This window comes from Galleria mellonella, unplaced genomic scaffold (assembly GCF_026898425.1).
Source record: "Galleria mellonella isolate WM207_F2 unplaced genomic scaffold, CSIRO_AGI_GalMel_v1 utg165, whole genome shotgun sequence".
Lineage (NCBI taxonomy): Eukaryota > Metazoa > Arthropoda > Insecta > Lepidoptera > Pyralidae > Galleria > Galleria mellonella.
Window position 1 is genome coordinate 1037531 of NW_026442009.1, and position 22287 is coordinate 1059817.

At 33.4% G+C, this 22287-nt stretch overlaps 2 protein-coding genes across 3 annotated transcripts in view; both read left to right on the forward strand.

Annotated features, from left to right (window-relative positions):
* The window catches only part of LOC113519027 (autophagy-related protein 16-1), a 223749-nt gene extending 215430 nt beyond the window's left edge, over positions 1-8319 (forward strand). For both annotated transcript variants that reach the window (XM_052892770.1, XM_052892771.1), the window contains one exon: positions 2577-8319. The gene's annotated coding sequence lies outside the window, so the exon portion shown is untranslated. The remainder of the gene's footprint in view (positions 1-2576) is intronic.
* Positions 1-22287, forward strand: part of LOC113519028 (uncharacterized) — a 404087-nt gene that overhangs the window by 295632 nt on the left and 86168 nt on the right. The gene's annotated exons all lie outside the window — the stretch shown is intronic.

A 22287-nucleotide genomic window follows, 5' to 3' on the forward strand; every position in this document is an offset into this window, starting at 1 on the left:
ACGTACAATATATATAAAAAACAAGTACATTGAGAGACTAGACTAGTGATAAAGAATATTATATTAATTGATTAACATTCATTTTCCCAGTTGTCACTTTACATGTAAAATATAAATATTGTCTCTGACCAAAAAAGGAGCACAGTAACCTACTTTTGTTGCTACTTAATATGTATAGGTTTATAAAATCCTTTACCTATTAATACCCTTGAAATAATTAAAGGATTCCTTCTTTTACTTTGATGTATTGTACTGTATTTTCCCGATCGTTTTCCTGGGTATAAAAACGAGCGCTAACTACACTCCGTGACCATACAGATAATGTGGCATAATAATTAATTTTTGTAAAATTAATAAACTTGTATATAATTTATTATTAACCGTCTATCCATGTCCACAACATTGTCTTTTATTAAGAAACATCGATTTTGTCAATGGCAACGATAAAAAATGCGAATACACCTACATGTATTTGTATTTTTATTCAAATTGAGAATACCTATGTATTCTCATTTTGAATTTAAACAAATTTTAGTCGGTTTTGCGGACGTGTTTGCTGTTTTATGTTGACATTATAAAATAAAAAATAGCGGACTCTCTACGCGTATCATCTTTCACACAGTCCATCCATCTTTTTTTTGGGTTTCCCCATCATTTACATTCATCCATGCTCATATTCAACACCTGCTTTCAAACATGACTCATTCCTCCACGTGACATGCCCATAAGTAGACAATCGGTTACTTCATAGCCTCTCTGTTACTGGGCGACTTTCAGACTTCCTCGCGCAAACTCATTATTTATTCTGTAATTCTTTGTCATCCCACACATCCATCGCCTTTTACGACACAATTGTAATCTATCATCTTCAAATCTGACATTTATATTATACATATATACCATAACATGATTTGTGTCTTATTACACACTAACTGGCTAACTTTATTTTTCGTTAATGTATTTCGTTACTTTTTTTTTAATAAAAAGTGTAACTTAAAAAAAACAGATAAGTTAAAGAAATAAGTGGGTGTTACATGAGAATAAAGAAAAATTAAATTATAGTCTTAATTCATTATTAATACTCATAAACCGCTGCCATAACACACAAGTGTTATGCTGGAAACCATAGTGTTTAATAATTATTGAATTTATCACGGTGATGGGTCAACCTGCTTCATCTATCTATCATTCCTCACTGGTGCCCCGCCAATATAAACTGATAGTGCATGCGGGGTTACCATTTCACCCATTAGTAAAAAATCCTATAAGACAATCTGTAATATTATTTTTTATTTTTTTTTATTCACACAGACAAAGCCGCGATATACAATTAGTCAGCTAATAACCTACAACACTTACATATAAAGTCATGACCATAAATCTAAACACTGTCAAGACAGTTCGATAAATTAGATGCAATAGTTTACATCAATTAACTCACTAATTCGTAGCATCAACTTTACCGTAAGGCCGTCGCCACTGTATAAGCCGAAGATCGGTTCAATGTTACCGTTTTAGGAAAATAATTATATTTTTTACATACACTGAAGTCAGTAGTCGACACGCAACATCAAAAGAATTGACGGGGGGCGGGCTAATAGCTGTTATTAGTGAATAGCTCTGAGAAATCGGCAACAATGAACACGAAAAATGCCTATGTCCCATTCATTAATTTTTTTTTCTTCTATCTGTACCGCCTTTTTTTAAATGTGTGTCAGTTCTTTTTCTTATTTGTCTCTAATAAACGGGGCAATTTGGCCTCGGGCGCGACTAATATCATGATTAAATTATTATGTTCGCACGTTTGTGTGCTATCACTACATATATCATTTGCGTGTAACTTTCAAACGATTTACGTCTATTATGTTCATTTCGGCAGTAGACAACAGTAATATCAAATTGTATTCAACGCACACACACACACACACACACCAGTATGTGTCACTTATTGTAATTTGTAAACTTGTCATAAGTTTTTAAATTAATGTAGTTTTAATAGACTATTCGTTGATCTATGGTATTTTTTAGTTTATTACAAAGATCTCTTGTATAAGTGAAGTGGTAGTTTTGTATGACTCATCTCAATATTATAATGTATTCAAAAGAAATTTTGAAAATCGATTCAATATTGGCAAAAGTATCACTTACACACATACACACGAAAAAATACAGGCGAATTGTGAATATTCTAATTGTAAAAATCCCACCCTTATAAATGGCAAAGTGAGTTTATTTGTTACTTGTTTAGCGCATTAACGGCTAAACCAATCAATGTGAAGTTTAGTATACACGTACTATATACCTTCTTTAAGGTTATAGGTTACTTATATCCCGGTCAGTAAATATATCCCGCTTGCGCGGACAAAGTCGCTAAGAGAATGACGTTTTTTATCTATATTGACAGCAAGTTCATTCCAGAGCAGGTAAAGAGAACTGAGTACTTACCTAACCTGTATTCTTACTTACACCTTGGCTGCATACACATTCAAAACTCGTCTCATTCATCCCAGTTATTGACACTTTGACTCCTTCCTCAGATAGAATGACTTAAATAATTAATTATAACTTATTTGCAGACTGTCAAACAAGGGGAGGGCGATGAAGGCGATACCGAGAGCGGAGAAGTGTTCGACTTCCTACGAGGCATCACCACTGATATACTCCATCGGTTCTCATAGTGTCGCCAACGATGTACAAAAAATAACAACGTCCCTAAACTTGCTACTTCACATATCCACCGGTGTCAGTCACAACGCACGCCCAGTGAACTCTCAGTCTCGAATTACCATTAATTCTTTCATTTATCTTGCTCTTGTGGATATTTTAATTATAATAGCCCATAAAACCAGAACAGAAAGTTCTAATATATGTTTTTTTTTTTTTTACTTTTATATATATAGAAAGGCAACCTGATAACCTGAGTAATGGAAAATTATAGATGTCGCATACAGGCAAAATTAAAACAATGGTTATAACACGAAATGTTTAAAAGATACCAGAAATTTCTGAAAAATTTATTAAATGTAATCAATGGGGTCTATTCTGAAGCTTCATTCTGTTTTTTTATGATATAAATAATATTACTGATCACCAAGGATCAAATTTAAGTAGTACTCAAATGTATTGTAAAATTGTGTAATCTATTGTTGTTTATGCTTGTTTAGGTCTTAACACAGTTTATTTATGAACCTCATTCGACCTTTTGACTAGGTTGCACTAGCAATTATCATAAGCAGACTTGTATATATAGATAGGTCTCACTGGGGCCAATTCTGAGGCGATATTTCTCTGAACCAATTTCTATTTTTAAAATTTCAATTCGATGTCATAATGAAACTAATTTCTCAAAAATGTTAAGCCAAAATTGTTATAATTCTAGGTTATGATTTTCCATTAAACAGTCATTTTACGAAACTATCAAATTAAAATATTAGACAAAAAGATTGGTTTACAGAAATGTTGCTTCAAAATCAGTCCCATTATCATTGGTGTTGGACCCGACGAACCTCATTAAAAATATGTACTGAATGTGAAAGTTAAAAACTATAAATTTGATTCATATTGATTCTTACAATAATGATTTCCTTGCAGTTTTATTTTTAGATATAACTAATAACGCTTCAGAATTGACCCTTCAGAACTGAAATAGGATAATACAATAATCAATTTTCGAATGAGTTTTACTAAGATGAAGAAAATTAGAAAAATGAATAGCTAAGTAAATGTGATTTATCTATACATTATTATTGGTAACGGTGCTACGCGTCACAATTTATTTTGTATTGTAATTTAAAAAGCAACTTCTATGAATCACCTGACTCTCAACTCGGCACCGGAGGTTGTCAGGTTCGAATTTAACACGGAAATCGCTTATTGTACTGGTGATTGCACTTTTAATATATAGATAAGTATCTATGTAATTTTGCGAGTATCGCTCTCGTGTTGAAGCCAATTTAGTTTTTAAGTCGTCTTCCGTGAATTAGACATAATAAATATAGTTTAATTTCATTCCTTTTCTCGAACATAAGTTTTTTGTAACCTTTTTACTGTTATTAAATGATAATGAAATATAGAACATTAGTCAAACGTTCATTTCTCGTGTGCAGCTGTGTTGATTTTGTATTGTTGTGGTGTTTAGTGTAATATAATGTAATACGGTTGGTTTATTATAATATGTGTATGCCTAATAAAAATAAATAATCACATTAACTATGTGAAACGACAGTGCAAGTGATAATTAAAGCTTGCAATTTAAATATAGCAAGCAATAAAATTCGCCATTTTAAGCAGAGACGTAACGGGTTTTGAAGTCGAGAAACACGCAATGCATGTTGTCCATTGTTCTTCTTTTGTGGTTTTGCAAAATGAAATAACGTTATAATATCGATTCCTTAACGTGGTCTGTTGGTATCAACGTTATGATAATATTTATATCACATAATAACTAAGTGCCAAATTACACTGTCCAATATATTTGAGCGCATATATATTTTGGAGTAACTACTAAAAATTCTCAACGAACGTCCTCGAAGGAAAAATAAAAGACGGATAAAGAGTTGGAGAAGAAACAAGAAGTAATTATATGAATCAAATAAAAAAACAGATTATATAGAGAAGTCAGCAATATGGTCTAAGACATCGCGAAAGAGGAGCTTTGGAGAAAGATATATAAATTAGTTGCACCGATAGAATGAATCTTCTAAATTACACACACTTAACCCTTCTTTGCACGTTTTTTTTTATTGGTGAAATAAATCAATGTTATATAATTCATGTTCAAAAATGAAAAATGATTAAAAAAATAAATTTGACAGCTATGTTTTTTTTTCTCCAATGAACATTAAAAAGGTATCCAGACACGATCACAGTGAATTTGTTCTTTTATATGATTTTTGAGCACTTAATGTTATGATGGAAAATTCTACCATTATGCGAAGAAGAGTTAACACACTTAATTACATTTAAAAAGAAAAAGAATAAATGTCACTAACAAATTAATTAATTTAATCATAATTCAATATATTTGATAGTGTAATGTACCCCTAACTTTATGTCGATCGGATGAGCCACATCGAACCACCTGCACTTCCCGAACGAACTCTCTCATTAGCAAACAATGAGCAGGCGTTGGCGGCTACCACACGCTCTGCAGTTCTGGAGCCTGCGTCCCATTACCTCACAAGTCAAGAGTTACATTAAATATACAAAACAAGGTCTAATATAAAGATTTTATACGAATATTTAAATTTAATTTTAATCCGGTACCATTTGTATAGCTCTATTAGAACACAGCAAGTATGAAGGGCCATTTTAAAAATTATTGAATTATTAATCAATTGACCATCGACTATGATCTACATACCGATCTCTTGAAAGATATTCTGTGGGAGACACCATCGCTCAACTGCGTTATTTCATTTGATATTATACATATATATTGGTCATTGGAACAAATTAAAGAAAATAAATCTATGATAGGCTAACGTTCAAATTTCAAACTGGCTGCAGGTAATTCACAATAATGCCTGTGTATATAGACATCTTCATATTACCTGCATACGACGTTTAACAATTTATAAAAATAACGTAACAATCGAGTGATTTCAATAATTTATAAGGCTATTTCTCTGCTCATTTTTTTTATTGATCATATTTTAATATTTTCAAAGACTAATTAAATATTTTTTTCATATATGTCGTTTAAAATTTTTAAGTTTATATGTAACTGTGGCTTACTACACGTAAACTGTAAGTGAAGTAAGCAATTTATACTTAAATAGAATAAATTTGAAATACGGACGCGGGCTTCGGGTGTAGGCGACGATCAGTGAGCTAGTGAATCTATAACAATAGTACAAACAAGAGGCTCGCATTGCACACGCGCCGCCGGCCGCAGGCGACACATCTATAAACCCGTGACGTGTTTTGACAGCCGAGTTCGACCACTTTTTCACCGTCAGTTTTTACCAACCTTTTTGTCCAACAGTACAACGACCCGAGCTCTACTTATATAGCGTTATTTTCACATGTAATTACACCTATAACCAACCGCTTAATTACCCGAAACTTCTGCGACGGCGGGGCCTAGAATGCGATCAAAAAACAACTAATCCGGCGCCGCTTTTAAATTACGCTTCGTTAACTTACGTCTCTGCTAATAATAGCGTACTACTCATTTGCATAAGGACTATGAAACGGCGCCTCGTCTCTCTACATCATTTATCTTGCCAAAAAAGTGTCATATTGCATGTGATTAATTATTATTAAATTTTTGTATTCAATTGTCTATTAAATTAATATTTTTTTATATAGCAAAGAAATTCACGGCCCAACTGATGGAAAGTAGTAACCTTCGTGAGACATAAAACATCGTGGGCATTACAGTTTATAATATTAATGCTATGCCAGTCCTGACCACCAGAATGGCTTACATCTGATGCTAGATATTGCACTGAATATCTTCTCTTCTTCTTCTATACTGATATTATATTATCGATATTGCCAGCCTTGTAAAAACTAGTCAAGTGATAATTTTTTAGCGTACGTGGAATACAGGTAATTTCGTTTCGGATATTTTTCTAACGGTTCATGTATAATAAATATAATATGCAGAAAAAATGTGTAATGCTGACCATAAAATGCAAATCAAACAGTTATCTTTATGCATATATTACGCATCCAAAAAGATATTACAGTTGTTATATTTCTCAAAACGTTCTCGTTTGACATTATTATCAATTTATTGGTTGTAATCAATAGATATTAATTAAAAAGTTCTATTATTAACACTTATTTTGAATATAGCAACACCTATGAGAAATTATAAACTTGGCATTTCTACAATTTGTAATTGAATAGGTGCTGTTATATATGTACGATTTTTGTTACATGTAGATAAATGCATTAAAATAAATTGTATTCCAATTTCCCCTTCTAATTAAGCAACTTATCGTTTTTTATTCTAAACAATTTCGTATTCTCTTCAGTCTACTGTCAAAAGTGTTGTCTACATTATTGACTATCTTAGTACCTACTGCTATTCGGCTGGTATTAATGGAAAAATGTGCCTTTTGTTAGTTACTAAGACGGTAAGTACTTACGCACAATAATTAAATTTGTTTGTGTTGCGTGAATATACGTGAATTATGTATTAAATAGAATTCCAGCGTCCATGTACTCAACAATGTTTATTGTAAAAGGTTTTTCAATAAGTGCTGGGTATTTGTATGGGCGCTTTTGTAATTTACCATAGTATTTCATGGCATGGTTCTGTTGTTACAATGTACCAGGATCTAAATTGTGTCGAACTTTCCTATATATTCTCTGACGTACTGTGCTACAATAAATTACGAAAGCGCCTAATTAAAATAAACTCATTGATTATTTGTAATTTGATATTTTTTGCTTTTAAAAGCTTAGATAATCATAACATAGAAGCTCATTTCTTTTTTCCAAAAATTAAGATATAAACCCCTGGCAATATAACAGATGGCGCCATCCTGTTCAAACCAGATCTGTCGGAACCATTTCTTCCAATTACAGCTGAGAAATATTCCGAATCATATGTCGATAACGTTTACCATTCTATTATGGCAGTAATCGCTTTATTCTCAAGTTTGACATTAAAACGGATGCTGCCAGAGAAATAATCGATTTATTAAAAGAAAAATTCATTGGGTTTTACTCAGAGATAAGACAAAGCCTACAACGTGCATAATTTCGAAAACTTTTCAAAAATAAAATATTATCTAATTACAAATAATCAATATATTATTTCAATTAAAATATACCCGGTACCTATTGAAAATCCTATAAAATTTGTGTACTCTAATAAACTGCTAGATTTATGTTAGTCAATTCCGTTACTTATAAGTACATATATTTAATAAATTAGCTTTACACAAAGACTGTTGTCATTATAAATAAAACGTACATCACACACAATAAGTCAATGGAGTTAATTAATAAAACATTTCTTATTTAACATTAAGCATCTTCTTTATTAAGATCTACGTCGTTTCGACACTTTGACAGTAATATGATAGAATCGTATGTAAGTATTTATATGAAAGCATAATAATATAAAGCGTGTAATCCATTTTGTTTGACGTACAGCTTTAGTCACTGCTGTAACAAAAGACTTTCAAATGTTGTATACTTTAATATTTTTATATGAAATGTATTATATTGTACAGTACAACTGTTTATAATTGGTAGATTAATTCGGTCAGTCATTATATTAAATATGTACCTATCTACATACTGAACACTATTATAAGACGTGTATATTCAATATGGATATAAATATGTGTTATTATTTCGCACTCGTTTTATTTGAAATTAGTTTGTATTTTTTGTTCAATTCCGCGACCAGTCTATTGTTGGAGAGCGCTGTATGATTAAGTTCGCACATTCATTCAAGTCTTGTCAAATTAAGATTCATTTGACTCCGAGATGACCGTTACGTATGATTTATTCAGGTGAAGTTATTAACTCGCGCCATTACTTAGTACCGCTGGTCATCACCCATTGACCCAGCATTTCTCCAATTAAATAACCACCGCAGGGTAGACAGTTTTAGATACGCGAAATACACAATGAACGTGGGTGCAAGGGAGAGAATCTTGCTTAACTATGGGAAAGATCATTTGATAGTCATCTCCTCTCTAAATTAAATTAACGATGTACCGGTCGTATCCTGGCGTAAACAAAGTTATCTCTGAATATCTAAATTCTACGGGAAATACGATACAATTGTAGTTCTTACAAACAAATGTCATTTTAACTTTAAAACAAAAAGTTATTGTTCTTATTAAGAACTTAATTCTGCTTATAATAGGGTCGATTCTGAGGTGCTTTATTTAAACATATCTCTTAATCTAATATTATAATTTTACTATATTAATGTTTTATCAGCCATCATAAATTAAAGTCTCGTCTTAAATCTAAACATTTAATTCATTTAATTGATCCTTAGAATAAAATTTCACTGTGATATCAAAATAAAATTTTAAATTTAAAGATATTTTTTTTTCTTTTCCTTTCTTATGGCACGGCACAAAGATAAATTTAAAAAAAAAAAAACAGCGTCAAAAAATCGACCCCAATGACTAAATTTGCCACATTCCTCTATATAGCTTCTAAACTTGTAATTGAAATCAAAATTGTCAGCATGTAAGCGCCCAATAACACAAAAACCAGATAATAAACATCGAAACATTCGTTACTTATTCCTCAGGAACGCAACATAGAATAACACAACTTAGTTCGACAGGCGGCGGTCGAGTTTTGAATCCGGGATCTGACTGACAAAGCAACCTAGATATCACTGATAGGCATACTTTTTTAAACAAGAACGACTCTGTCAGCACTATAAAAAAAATATAAGTCAAAGATAATAAATACACCTCGTTATTTATCTAAGCTGTAAATCCATTTCAATCAACTTGTTCTTAATTTTCATTTCTAATTGATTTACAAATTTATTTAAAATATTAGCTGTTGCCCGCGACTTCGTCCGCGTTTCCGTCGTTTTTCGTAAAATAAGTAGCCTATGCCTTCCTCGCGGTTCAGTGGTTTTGATGTAACGGAAACATTTCCCTTCACTGCTCTGCTCCTATTGATCGTAGAAGGGTGAAAACTATACTAGAACCTGCCCAGGAGTATGAAGAATAATTATACCAAGTTTCGTTAAAATCCGTCGAGTAGTTTTTGTTTTTATAACGAACATACAGACAAACAGACAGAAATTTTAGTGATTGCATTTTTGGCATCAGTGTCGATCACTAATCACCCCCTGATAGTTATTTTGGAAATATATTTCATGTACAGAATTGACCTCTCTACAGATTTATTATAAGTATAGATATATAAGAAGACGAAACGAATATGGTCGCATTACCGCTCTCAACTTTCTTTAGTACAAAAATAATGAGATAGGTGGGTATTGCGAACAAATTTATTGATTTCGTGTCGTTCCGATACTGCCCCGTTAGGAAAGCGTGACTACATTGTTGTACGGCAATGAACATGTTAAGGCAAAACAATATCAAGATTCCCTAAAAAGCTTACCTTCTACACATTCCTTATAAATTGGCATTGCCTGTTCCCGGGTCTTCATCAACATAATCAAAGTTATTTATATTTCGATAGACAGACCATGAAAATGTCGTTTTTTCGTAAACATACCCATTCAAGTGGTAAGTCAGCCATGTCCCAGAGATCTATAAATGCCTGATCGTTGCTCAAAGCATAAAGTTATGCTTCGCGCAATACCGATTCTGATATAAAATATTGACATGTAAACCAGCTCCTAAATTGGCTTATAGACAGTGAATTACAAAATATCGCTCAAATTTACCATTCTTTGTAATGGTGTACATGGATAAATCTAATTCGGCTACTTTGGATTCCATTACTTTTTGTAGCCTCCCTAACTTTTTACACCGAGAAATTTCCATTGCAAGTCAATGCAGTCAAGTTAAAATCATTGGTGTAAGTACAGATTTTCAACTCTGTTACTCATTCCAGCTCTACCTAACAGTTTTTTAATGGATGAAACTGGAATGGTAGCCTTACCTGCGCTATCGATACACTCTGACAGGCACCAGTGAGAGATGATGGGTAAGGATCAAAGTAGGTTAGTTGACTCATAGTGGCGAATTCAACAACGATTAATCACGATAATTTCCAGGAGAACCGCGTGGGGGTCGACCTGGCTGGACATATTACTAAGAATTCACCTTCTAGTCCCCACTACTAACAATCCCTCACGAAAAGGCAAGATAGTTAACCCCTCGTGCTGAATTCACTTGGAATTAAACACGATGGTTTCCAGGGAAGACCGCGAGGAAGTCGACCTGACAGGGCTAACAATAAGCCATTACTGAGGGGAAGGAATTGTTGTATTGCTAATAATGGATTTGTAACTTCTCCACTGCTACCAATACACCCTGCAAGGTCGACCTCCTCGCGGTCCTCAATGGAAAATCTTATTTAATTCCAAGTAAATTCATCAGAATGGGCTAACTGACTTGTCTTTTCATTCGTACCTGTCATCCCTCACTGGTGCCCGCCAGCGTATACCGTCAGCACGGGCGGGACTACCATTCCATTATCGTCCATTAAAGAATATTATATTTACAATTGTATTTTTGCTACCTAACTTAAAAATACACACATAATGGTCTCGCATCCAGATTTTATCGCAACGCAACATTACCACATGGATCCTAATTTATTTATAATTAGTAGGTGCTAATTTGAACTACTGAACGGATATAAATGAAATTTGATATTTAGGTGTTTGATATAGTAATTCACGTAGGCAAAGCCACAGGATACAGTTAAAAGAAATTATATTCCATATATTTCATTATCATCTTAGGTAATTTATGTGCTTGTCAATCACCATCTACTTTATTGCTATAAATAAATGTCATGTTATATCATAATCTACACATATTATTCACATAGAGTATGGAATTTAATTCTCTGCGCAAATTTATACATACCCATGACTGCGCATATCTCAAGAACTTTAATTTTTGTTACTTGAACTACTCTGAAGTTGTTTTCCAAATAGTTTTTATTGGCAAATTTTTGTAATAAAAGCATTAAACAATATATAAAATAAATACCGTAGTGCAGTGAAGACAATTTCCAAATTTGATTAGTGGTAAAAAATATACATAGGTGCATACATACATATCTGTCACACCTGTCTCCCATTAGACTAGGCTAAAACAATGGAATGCCAAGTGCTTCGATTCAAACAATCCTCTTTCGCTTCTTCCACATTCATCAATCTTCTCAAACACGTTCGCCGGTTACAAGTCCTTTTAATTTAGCCCTTCATCAGCATATCGTCTATTGGGTCCACATATGTCTGTGTAGGGCGGTTCGTACTGACATCTCCGTTCTTCTTTCATCCTTTATCTCCAAATGACCAAACCAACGTAACATTCCCTTTTCGATTTTTGTCACTACATCCTATTTAAAGCCACACTTCTTTTTAATGACAGTTTCTCAATCCATCTTTAAAAAAAACTTTTTTCATGAATTTAATACTTATTACAACAAAAAAAAATTGGAAAGATATTAATTGTATCAAAATTAAACACTTATAGCAAGTTTTAAACTATGTATATAAACTATCTACAAAAAGCACACACCAGAGGGGGACTTTTTACAAAAGTCGATTGCTTGGGTACCTCTGTCCCATTCGTGTTTCTACCGTGAAGCAGTTGTGTTTGCATGGCTGTGTTTCGGTTTGAAGGGTGGGATATGGCGTGTATTTACAGGGTACAGAGGAATAACACCTGAGTCCTCAGGAATGGTAACGCATGGGGGGTATCATGGGCGAAACAGTACACTCTGTTATGTTCATGGTACTGCTCATGTCTATAGGCGACGGTTACCACTTTCCATCAGGTGGGCCGTCAGCTTGTTTGCCATTCTAAATTGTATAAAAAAAGTACATATCTACAAAAAGAAACTTAGTCCATTATTCATAAAAAAATTAATCCTCTTATACACCTGTTTTAGATGTTGAAGTGTTTTTCTTTTTCAATTTCACTAAATTCTTAATTTGAAAGATAATTAGAAGAACTAAAATAGGTTGGAAAGATGTTTTAGTTTTTTTATGAATAATGAGGTTAACCTAAATAAATACATTATTATCGTACTCATAGTTAAAGCTAACATAGGTGTGCTATGAACATATTCTCGTCGCTGTTAATATGCATGTAGGTATATATTTATACATATGGCTTTTAGTGATTCTTTCGTTTTATCGAGATAACATCTTGACGGATGTAGACAGGGTACAACATTACAATAGTCGAGATATTTTCCTCTAATGGCCAAACCAACATCGGCCTCAGTGAAATGTACGCCCAATAGGTGTCCATTGATGCTTCAGCGAAACCGATATGCAGAACAAAAATAACAGTATTCGCACATCGTTTGTATTAGTTTTTTTTTTTCTTCACATCTATAAAAACTATACAACGCGAACCTATTAAGTTGAGCAAATTGGACATAGCATCGTAATTACGACGTGCAATATTTAGGTAGTAATTACAGGGGTCTAGGAGCGGGTAATTGACAGGTGTAGATGTTTGGCCGGCTGTCGCCGCGGTGACCTACTCTAAACTTGACAAGCACCCGTTGGCCGACTAATGTGATCTAGCTGTCTTGCCATAAGGACTCTTAACCACGACACGGTCAGTATCAATACTCATTCCATAGACCACAATCTACATCACAACCATATATATTGGCATGCTCGCAAATGGAAAAATTCCTTTAGGTATAACTGAGCGGAAGCAACGCAACGTGCGGAATCCATTGCAAATCCGTTACTCACTTTAGACGATATGAACTAGTGAACCAAATTATCTTAAGTGGGTAGTCGTGTTGGATTGTTCATTAATTAATTTAGGACTGGATACGGTATACGAAATAAGAAAATGAACATCGTCATAATTATAGCCTTATATAAACAAATATGTCTCCCACGCAAATAGATAATAAGTATAAAGGCCAGATGCCTTTTATGTAAAAAGATGTCAACCGTATATAACTGATACTTTTAGGCATACCTACCTAATTAGTTTCACCTAAATACTCTTTAGAAATTAATTTTAATATTAAAGCTGAGTTTGAAGTGGATAATATAAAGATAAAAATGGAAGCACACAGCAACAGTGGCACCTATTCGTATTTTGAGTATAGTTTTACAGAGTTATGAGTTTATAATCTAGTACCTATATCTCGAGGCGGCTCGTCTAATTAGAATGTTTGCGTACGAGGCGTGGGCCCCGGGATAACGGTCTACTTATTAGACACACTTAACTTCCAATTGAACGGCTGATTTATCATGTACAGCTAAAAAACATTCATAGCCGGATTCAAGACGAATGTCAAGTTGTTTTTGTTTGCTGTTGCAATTTTTTTTTATATATTTTCGTTTGATCTATGTCCTAGATGCGGTCCAAAATTGTCACTTTTAATTAATTATTTTTCATCTATAACAACATACATAAGTGTCACACATCACAGAAATTGCAAAGCAATATACAATAAAATACCCTGTGTTACAAGATACCAGATAAGAAACATCTAGGGGCACAGCAATGCCCTGTATCAAGACAATTTAAAAAAGTTTGTTTCTTATTTAATATTTCAAATTTTAGCCAGATAGAGTTTAGAAACTAATTTATCTAAGATCGCCTACCACTATATTATATGGGGGAAATGAATTGTTAGTAATGGGGTCTAACCGATCCATTGCTAGCAATACACCCTATCAGGTCGACCTCCACGCGGTTCCCCCTGGAAACCATTGTTAATTCTAGTACAATTTGTCATGATAAACTAACTGACCTGCTTTCATCGTCATCTATCATCCCTCACTGGAGCCCCGCCAGCGTCCACCGATAGCGCGGACGAGCTTACCATTATATTATCACCCATTAAAAAAAACACTATGTTATAAAAGTGCACAATGAATATTTTCAGAATTCATAAAAATGAGCTAGTTTTGGTACATATCGTCTTCAGATCACTATATGTAATTTTAAGCAAAAGGAACTTTTTACATAAATTACGATTATATCAATGAAAATTCCTTACATGATTAAAGCTTCCAGAAAAAATATCATATATACCATAGCAACGAAAAAAAACTAATATAGCACGGCTAAGGTGCGGGCTTTTTCAACAGTTAACTGCGTACATTTTTGTTAGATTTGACTCTATTTCTATAAACATGATGACTTTTACAGATTAAAAAATCTAGGTAGACTTCATCTGTAGAAAATATTATATTACAATTTACGAGAATGTCTTACGAATAAGATACCATCACGCGGGTACCTACTATTATATCTATGTTTATAACAACTGAATATTTGGTTGCATTCAGGTTCAAATAAAATAATAGTTAGTGTCTCTTTGTTGGCATTTGGTTCTTGATGGATGTTCATCTCCACAAGACAAAAGCGCGACGATTTTGAAGTAAATCGTCGAGTCGTGACCAAGTCGTTTAATCATAAGCATCGAAGCTAATTAGAGTACCTAGGTCGCGAACCCCTGAGACCAGTAATGAAAATCACAATTGAACCTAGTTACGGTAGAAAATTGCACTTGGCATGGAATTCCTCGACATTATCAGCCATTCTCCGCAGTGTTGTTGTCAAGTGGTTACGACTTTACATCTTTTTCTTTGCATATTTATGTATATTACATATAGATAGTTCTCTATAATTAAAAGTAATGGCCTATAAAATATTTACAGATAATATATTTTACAACATTTTCTTTATTTATATTAATTGTCTAACAATAATTTACATAAAATATTAATCTCCATAGTGAAGTATTTTAAATATACCTAACAAGACCTAGCGGGTAAAACTGAATTATTTTGAGGTGAAAATTAAATTGCCGTTTATATTTATAATAAGTTTACTATTGTAATCTTTTGGAGGAAACAATAAAGAGTATCTATCAACTCCTCAGCACTCGCTCTCACACTTTTTGGCCATCAGTCCTAGAAATTCGAATTCCGTTGGTGTTGTGGGTGACCATGGGCGGCGGTAGTCACTTACCATCAGGTGAGCCGCATGCTCGTTTGCCCCCTGTGTTGTAAAAAAAAAAAAAAAATGTCGGTATTCCTCTTCATCAGTGCTGCGTACGCAGCATTTCGAGAATAGTATGTAACAATTTTCTTATCCCGGCATAGAATAGGCCACCCCTTCCTTTCCCGTGGGTGTAGTAGTAGTAGTGGGTGAAGCGGGAAGGGCCGCAACGTCTCTTATAAAACATCTCCAAAGCCTAACTGTGGTTGCCAATCCGCCTGCCAAGCGTGGCAATTACTGACAAACCCCCCCAAGGGAGAGGTTTATGTTCAGCAATGGACAATTAAAGGCTAATATGATGATGATGAATCTATAGATCGCGACCTATTGGGAAACCATAAACGCTTTTCCCGTGTTCATAAAAATGTCAAACCTCTCATAAACCTATATTAGCTATTAAAGTGTTTTGTCTTTTTTTGCATAATATTCTTAATTGGAAAAAAAGTAGCAAAACACTTCAATAGCTAAAATAAGTTTGTAGGCGGTTTTAGTTTTTATAAATAAAGGTAAGTTACATATTTTGTAACAGAGCTCCACCGAGAAATCCAAAAAGCCAGAGGCAAAAATTACACTAAAATTCATCACTCGACTTGTACAAGGACCTCACTATATTGGCACCGTCGCTGAAGCCCAAAATATCATTCAATCACACAACATTAAAACTCTATCTTAATCTCTCTTTGATTAAGTAATTATGCCTCACCGTTGTAGATTAATGTTAAGATATGATGGTTATCCCTAGGGCAGTGGAAGCTTGCCTTACCACGCAGTTTTCAATGGCATCGTCTGCTCTTGTTACCGTAGACATACCATACTATTCTGGAGTCTACTCACTAGACACGTGACAATAGCAAAAGACACGACGGGACCCAACAAGAGTCCAAGTACCTACCTTGCAGTATAGGACAAACGCTTATGTGAGACAGCACCTGCGTCAGCACATTTTTCAAATACCTCTACAGGAAAAAGGAATTGTTAGTAAGGGGCTCTAACTGACCCATTGCTATCAATATACCTTATCAGGTCAACCTCCACGCAGTTGCCCCTGGAAACCATTCATGACGAATTCCACTAGAATTAACTGGACCACAGTTAATTCTAGTGGAATTCGTTATGAATGACGGGCTAACTGACCTGCTTTTATACTCACCTTTCATCCCTCACTAGTGTCCCGCCAGCGTATACCGATAGCGGGTGAGGTTATCATTCCATTACCACCCATTAAAATAAAACACCTCTACGAGTATTGTGGCTAGCATCCCATTATACCTGAAGAATGCCAAGTATCATCGATATTCGTCTTTTAGTAACGTATACTTGTTTACAACATTTTACGTAGAGACTATATCTAAGTGAATAATAAAAACACTGATCACCAGAAGGATGCCTTAAACTTAGACCAAACGTTCACCAGATCCAACAAGAGAATGCGGCATATTATATTTTTAAAAGGATAAATAATTAAAAAAAAATATAATATGATTAATCTAAATATGTAAGTTATCAATCATAAATAATTATTATTATACAATAAAACTGTTCAATTGTTGATTACTTGACAAAGCATCGATCAATTTAATATAATTCTAACAAGAGTGTCAACGAGGGATATACAGATATATACCCAAACAAAACATTCTCTAAACTCCTCAGCGTATCCTGTACCTACCTATAATTGTCGTGTGGATGAGCTAGAAAACAAGAGCCGGTGCAAACCCACAATTTATAGCTTAAGCTATAATTACTTTCATATAGAGACAATATTGTTAAATCACAGAAGGTCATAGAGATCGCTCTCTACATTAATTCCCGGGGGAGCTGTTTATTATACTTATTATTCAATAAAACTGTCAGCTATTGAAAATTATGTTGTTGTATTACTTGTTGTTCGTTCAGTTGGAAGCTGTTGGATGAAGAGATAGACCTATACGAGTTAGGTTTCTACTACTGTTGGACTGTTATTCATAATTCCACATACCTCGAAGCTAAATATATTAAACTTAATTATAATACTTGCACATTTGAATAAACCGATATGGCGAATGACCCCTGAATACTCGTATAAAATGTACTAAGATGATGTCCTTAATCATTCTTAACACAATCGTTCCATCAAACTACTATTAATATCTGTCAACTATATACATTATTTTGCATATCAGATTTAGTTGCCGTATTATCATTTGTGGATATTTCAAATAGTCAATGTTATGTATGTAGATAATTCGGATTTGCGATGACATGACATAAACCTTATGATCTAACGTGTGTCTTATTTTAAATTAAGTACGTACTAAACAAAATCTACGTAACCATAAATTATTCTTAGAAGGAATGGAGTATTCTCTTACCATAATAAAACAAAAAATAACTCGTTTTATTACCTACATGATATATTATTTCTACACAAGGATACAAACAAATGTCGTTGGCACTCGGTTTACGCTGCCAAAATTAGAATTATTATAACCCGTGTAAATTACGATAAAGGTATCCTATACTTTCTATATTTGCCTTTTTACCAAATTTCATTGAAATCCAATCAGCCATTTAAAATCATTTAATATCTAAACATATAAGCATCTTAACAGTATATGAGTAGTTATATCCTACAGCTTGCCCAAGTAAATTAAAGTATAAAAAGTGTATGTATACGTGTTCTCTGAGTTATAAAATCCAGCTAGATTTTTTTATATACGGCTTAGAATGGCAAACAAGCTGACGACCCACCTAATGGAAAGTGATAAACGTCGCCTATAGACATGACCAATAAAATGCATATAACAGAGTATACTATTTCGCCCATGATATCCCCTATGCGTTGCCATTCCTTAGGACTAAGGTGTTATTCCAGGTTAAGTATTAGATTTTTTTTTTTTATTTATGTATACTAATTTACATTCTAATATTTATAATTCGTTTAAATGGTTAAGCATAATTGTGCTACAAATGTTTAAGTATCCAAACATCTTTATGAGTTATAACATATTTTAAGTACCATTGGTATCTACTATTAAACAAAGTATGTAAAGAAAGACGCCCACATGCCATGTTCCGATATATTATGCCAATTGATCTGATCCTTCATATCTAAAATATTATCCTTCTATAAGCATTACTCACGCAATTATGTGAATGAACTAAATCCTCTCAATGTGTCTGAACCACGACAACGAATTATTATCTTTGAAATTCAAATCGTAATAACTTCCTATACACTTACATATAACTTATATTTCTTATATTATAAATAATGTATCACTAAATAATATTATATATACATTTTATTTATTTATTTGTTCATTAAAAATAATTACGACATTATGACAGCAAAAGCCATATCAATGTAATAAACCTAGTGTGCTAACATACAAAATTATAATAAAAGTATTAAACCCAACTCCAAATGTGTCTGAGCCGCTTCTAATATCTTTAGCAGTGGTATACATAAGTATATAACCAGGTACCTATATCTAAATGAATAACAGATACCTATGCATTAAATTGGCTTTCCTATAGTCATATTAGGCAACATTAGAATAGAATCCAGTTAGTGCTGCTGCTATGCCTATTTGATCGTTACATATAAGGGACAAACAGTTGAGTCTCCTTGTATTTTTTATACTTAACATATTTTTACCGAAATTGTATTTCGAGCGAAGTAGATATTGATACAACCACAACTTCTTTATGTGGTAAATAATCCGCAAACAAATCTACAACTTAGGAGAACTTATTCAAATTAATTTTCTTACATCCATAGTTTGGTTCGGTATAGGCATTAGGTGCCTATGATGTATATCACCCAGTAAGAAGTAGGCGGTAAAAGTATCCAGTAAATAAGTAGGTGTGCTTCGTAGGTTTCCATAAAACATAATGATACCTACCCAATATCACCTCTGACCGCTTTGATTATGTGTTAACCTTTCGACAAATCACCAGAATTTCACATGTTACTATATAACTATAGCCACATTTACAACCCACCGTAAACTAACAAAATTATAGGGTCTAAGCATTCACGCACGCGATAATCTGCCTATTAGTGCATGGTCCCTGTCTAGTCAGGTTCGCAAGAAATTCACGGATAATCAGCTTACTAAAGCAGTACTTTAGTTTTTGAAATAATTTATTTTAGAAATAGGCTCGTAATTTTAACCAAGTTCCTACCTCATGATGTTCCCACTATGAACTAAATATAAGCAAATATAAATGAAAAGCAATTTTAAACCCTTAAAAACAATATAAATTGCATATAACGCGGGACTATTACCATCAGAATATAGATGCTTAGAAATACTTGTACCTTACTAGATATATATACAAGCCTAAAAGTACATGTGTTATTTAAGTCAAGTCCCCCTTGAAAATGATCATAAATACACCAATTGTTCTAACCTGGAATGTAACTGGATGCACAGTCAAATACAATGCGTATGTCATACAGATATAAATAATATTCACCGAACGTTAGTACTTTTATACTACATGATTATATAATGCTAAAAAAAATAAAAGGAAATAGTTCAACTTAAATTTTATCTAAAATATATAAATTGCAAATTCTTTATCATAAAATTTATGACAGATTATCATAACTTTCATTATTTATATCGCGTAATTATAATGATAGAAGCTTCACTTACGTACATAAATAAATAAAATATTGCTGGCCCGGTGTACCGTACCATGCGTATTAGGTGTACTGACAGCAAATTCACGTTTACAGCATTATCATTAACCATCTTCCATGCTACTAGGTTAATATCTAGCTGTTTTATATAATTTAGTGATCCATTAAACGTTCTAGCTGGGAGAATGTCGTTTATGTCATGAAATCAAATGATAACGCCTGTGGTCGCCATGGAACTTGTAGACTATCAGGTTGTGGAGTCCCGAGGCCCCAGGCAACAAGGCTGTGCCTCTGACCTCTGACAACTACTACCTCCTTCGTCGTTCATTTTGTTCCCTCCGCGTTTTGTTTACCTACAATCATCGTATTACCGTATGCTTTTGCCTAACACTTACCACTTTGCTCTTTGAACTTGGACACCGCTTTCGCAACTTGCTTGGGGACGAGGTGAGTATTTATCAAAAATTAAGGTGTCATCCGTTAAATGTTTCCATATGTTTCATTACACAAAAGTGTTAGGTGTAATCGCAGAACGATTTGTATTGTTTATACATTTAAACAATATCTAAATTGGTATATCCATATCTATTTTCCGAAATTAAAAATATAATTTAAAGTTCAGTACAATAAAGGTTTCTTAAAAACTGTCAAAAATTTTTTTATCTTAAATTATGTTGTAGTTTTTCGATAAAAATACAATTAAGAATAAAGAGTTATTATGCATTTGTAAGTAATCTTACTTGGGTTCCAATTAAAAATTTTACCATCTATAACGTATTCGCTTGTATATACGTATTACATTGGACTAACATTACATAACGCCAACGCGTAAGAACCAAATTCCTGGAAGCTTGTTGATATCCTGATGCGGTTGAACCCATTATCCGGCCAATATCATCGCCAAACAAAAGTAGCTATGTAACGATGTAGAAAGATATCTATATTTCGTCGCCACATATCGTGCTCTCTAGGCTCGACTTCCCACGCAAAATCAGTTGACCTGCTGACTACCTCTGCTTCCTTGGTACTGCACCTAACACTCTGAACTTGCTGTACTCCGCTTTAGTACATGGCCAGCGTTAATGTTACCGTTATTTGTGCAATACTAAGGTCCTTTATTCTAGCCAATGTCTTCGTGTGGGAGCTACGTGCAATTAACTGTTACGAGAGGACTGTAAATCACTTCACGTGGTATAAATCTCTTAGATAATAAATTTCCTTCAACAAAACAATTACTTCATTGGATAAACTTTGTGGATATTAATTAATTAAGTACAATAATATTGCAGCGCTTGATTTTATTTATTTCGTTGGATAGAGTAGATGAATAAATAAGAGAAGTGTGTAAATACGTTTAGAATCGATTCTCTCTAACTGCATAAGAAACAAGTATATAGCATGAAACTAGATAGAGATAAATTATTCCGGAAGTTTTAATTTAACCTATGCCTCAGTTGGATCAAATTCATCGCCAATTTAAAGGTAGTACTACCAGATTTCTTCAAAACCATTCCAGTTACGTAAAATAATTCATGATAACCATAATACATAATTAACATAATCTATGAAAAGCACACAAATAAACAACTCCGGAAATAACAGAGAATGGGTAGGTACACTTGCAAACAAAAAATTACCAACCAAGTAGCTTTTTTTTTTTGCAAGTGACATTGCTTAAAGTGACAATATTGTGAACATTTACTAATAATAATCATTTTTATACAAAAAAAAACAAATATTCTGATGAATACTACGCCAGTATCAGTTCTACACAGGAGTCAGTACGAGAACGTTTTAAAGAATCAAATATCCTCACAGTTGCTTCCCAATACATTTACGAGAATATTATGTATGCAAAGAAAAATATTACCACTTTTAAAAAGTTTGCGATTGTACTCATAAAAGCTTACACAATAATCACAAGTTGATGTTACCCAAATGCCATTTAAATAAGATTAGTAATTGTTTCTGTAAGAACAGTTTATAACAAAGTGCCAGTCTGTTCCGAAT